The 2,898-nt window shown below is 38.2% G+C and overlaps 1 non-coding gene across 1 annotated transcript; it reads right to left on the bottom strand.

The window, feature by feature from the left end:
• Positions 1-1,212: 1,212 nt before the first annotated feature.
• LOC112713836 (small nucleolar RNA R71) lies at positions 1,213-1,321 on the bottom strand. The gene has a single exon (XR_003158796.1). It is a non-coding gene; the product is annotated as a small nucleolar RNA R71 (small nucleolar RNA).
• Positions 1,322-2,898: the final 1,577 nt, after the last annotated feature.

The following is a 2,898-nucleotide window of genomic DNA, read 5'->3' as shown; positions in this document are numbered from 1 at the left end:
TAGGATTTGACTAGGACTTTAGGTGTTAAATTGATTTATCCACTTGACTTACCTTCATAGTTAGAGGTTGACTTAGTGGGAGCAAAAATATAATTCTCATCACCATTGATAAGGATAACTAGGATAAGACTTCCAATTTTCATACTTTGCCAAGAGTTTTTCTTTGCTAATTGATTTATTAATTCCTGCAATTTATTTCTCTTGTTCAAACCTTTCGAAAACCCAAAAATATTGTTTTCCATAACCAATAATAAAACACATCTCCTTGCAATTCCTTGAGAAAACGACCCAAGGTTTGAATACTTCAGTTTATAAATTATATTCGGTTTGTTACTTGTGACAGCCAAACGTTTGTACAAAAGAATTTTCTGTTGGTTTAGAAGTTATACTTACAACGCGATTATATTTGTGAATTTTTTTACTGACAGGAAATCCGATCGTCAATCTTCCTTTTCTTCTTAATTATTTTCAAAAACTTCTCTCTCTCATCTCCTTCTATTTATTTATTTATTTACTAACACTTCTCTTCTACTCATAATTCGAACCCTCTTCTCTTTTCTTTCTGTGTTTGAATTTTTTCTCTTCTATTCTTCTTCTCTTCTAGTCATATAAAGAAATCTCTATACTGTGACATAGAGGATTCCTCTTCTTTTCTGTTCTCTTCTTTTTCATATGAGCAGGAGTAAGGACAAGGACATTCTTGTTGAAACTGATCTGGAACCTGAAAGGACTCTGAAGAGGAAGCTAAGAGAAGCTAAAACACAACACTCTGAAGAGGACTTTACTGAAATTTTTGAAAAAGAAGTAGAGATGGCCGAAACCAATAACAATGGTAGAGGTGTAAGGAAGATGCTTGGTGACTTTACTGCACCAAATTCCAACTTCTATGGAAGAAGCATCTCAATGTCTGCCATTGGAGCAAATAATTTTGAGCTAAAGCCTCAATTTGTTTCTTTGATGCAACAGAATTGCAAGTTTCATGGACTTCCATCAGAAGATCCTTTTCAGTTCTTAACTAAATTCTTGCAGATTTGTGATACTGTTAAGACCAATGGAGTTGATCCCGAGGTCTACAAGCTTATGCTTTTCCCTTTTGCTGTAAGAGACAAAGCTAGAATATAGTTGGAATCTCAACCTAGAGATAGCCTGAACTCTTGGGATAAGCTAGTCATGGCTTTCTTAGCCAAGTTCTTTCCTCCTCAAAAGCTGAGCAAACTTAGAGTAGATGTTCAAACCTTCAGACAGAAAGAAGGTGAATCCCTCTATGAAGCTTGGGAGAGATACAAGCAACTGACCAAAAAGTGTCCTTCTGACATATTTTCAGAATGGACCATCTTGGATATATTTTATGATGGTCTGTCTAAATTGTCTAAGATGTCATTGGACCATTCTACAGGTGGATCTATTCACCTGAAGAAAATGCCTGCATAAGCTCAGGAACTCCTTGACATGGTTGCAAATAACCAGTTCATGTACACTTCTGAAAGGAATCCTATGAGTAATGGGATGCCTCAAAAGAAGAGAGTTCTTGAAATTGATGCTCTAAATACCATATTGGCTCAGAACAAAATATTAACTCAACAAGTCAATTTGATTTCTCAGAGTTTGAATGGATTGCAAAATACATCCAATAGTACTAAAGAAGCATCTTCTGAAGAAGAAGCTTATGATCCTGAGAACCCTGCAATAGCAGAGGTGAATTACATGGGTGAAGCCTATGGAAACACCTATAACCCTTTATGGAGAAATCATCCAAATTTCTCATGGAAGGATCAATAAAAGCCTCAACAAGGCTTTAATAATGGTGGAAGAAACAGGTTTAGCAATAGCAAGCCTTTTCCATCATCCTCTCCGCAACAGACAGAGCATTCTGAGCAGAGCCTCTCTAGCTTAGCAAACATAGTCTCTGATTTGTCTAAGGCCACTCTCAGTTTCATGAATAAGGCATGTTCCTCCATCAGAAATCTGGAGGCACAAGTGGGTTAGCTGAGTAAAAGGGTTACTGAAACTCCTACTAGTACTCTCCTAAGCAATACAGAAGAGAATCCAAAAAGAGAGTGCAAGGCCATAACTGTGAGTAACATGGCCGAACCTGGAGAGAGTTAACAGGCAGTGATTCTTAGTAAGGAAAACCTCCTGGGACATTCACTGACCAATAAGGAGTTCCCATTTTAGGAACCAAAGGAATCTGATGCTCATACAGAGACTATAGAGATTCCATTGAATTTTCTTCTACCATTCATGAGCTCTGATGAGTACTCTTCCTCTGAAGAGGATGAAGATATCACTGAAGAGTAAATTGCTAAATATCTTGGAGAAATCATGAAGCTGAATGCCAAGTTATTTGGTAATGAGACTTGGGTGGATGAACCCCCCTTGCTCACCAATGAACTGAATGACTTGGTTAGGCAGACATTACCTCAAAAGAAACAGGATCCTAGTAAATTCTTAATTCCCTGTACCATAGGTACCATGACCTTTGAGAAGTCTCTGTGTGACCTGGGGTCAGGCATAAACTTAATGCCACTCCCTGTAATGGAGAAACTGGAAATCTTTGAGGTACAAGCTGCCAAATTCTCATTAGAGATGGTAGACAAATCTATGAAAAAGGCTTATGGACAGGTAGAGGATGTGCTAGTAAAGGTCAAAGGCCTTTACATCCCTGCTGATTTCATAATCCTAGACACTGGGAAGGATGAAGATGAATCCATCGTCCTTGGAAGACCCTTCCAAGCCACAACAAAAGCTGTGATTGATGTGGACAGAGGATAGTTGGTCCTTCAATTGAATGAAGACTACCTTGTGTTTAAGACTCAAAGATCTCCCTCTGTAACCATGGAGAGGAAGCAAGAAAAGCTTCTCTTGATGCAGAGTCAAACAAAGCCCCCACACTCAAAC

The sequence above is a fragment of the Arachis hypogaea genome, chromosome 9 (assembly GCF_003086295.3).
Source record: "Arachis hypogaea cultivar Tifrunner chromosome 9, arahy.Tifrunner.gnm2.J5K5, whole genome shotgun sequence".
In the NCBI taxonomy this organism is placed as follows: Eukaryota; Viridiplantae; Streptophyta; class Magnoliopsida; order Fabales; family Fabaceae; genus Arachis; species Arachis hypogaea.
Note: the sequence above shows the minus strand (reverse complement) of the source record. Positions and strands in the feature narration are given on the sequence as shown.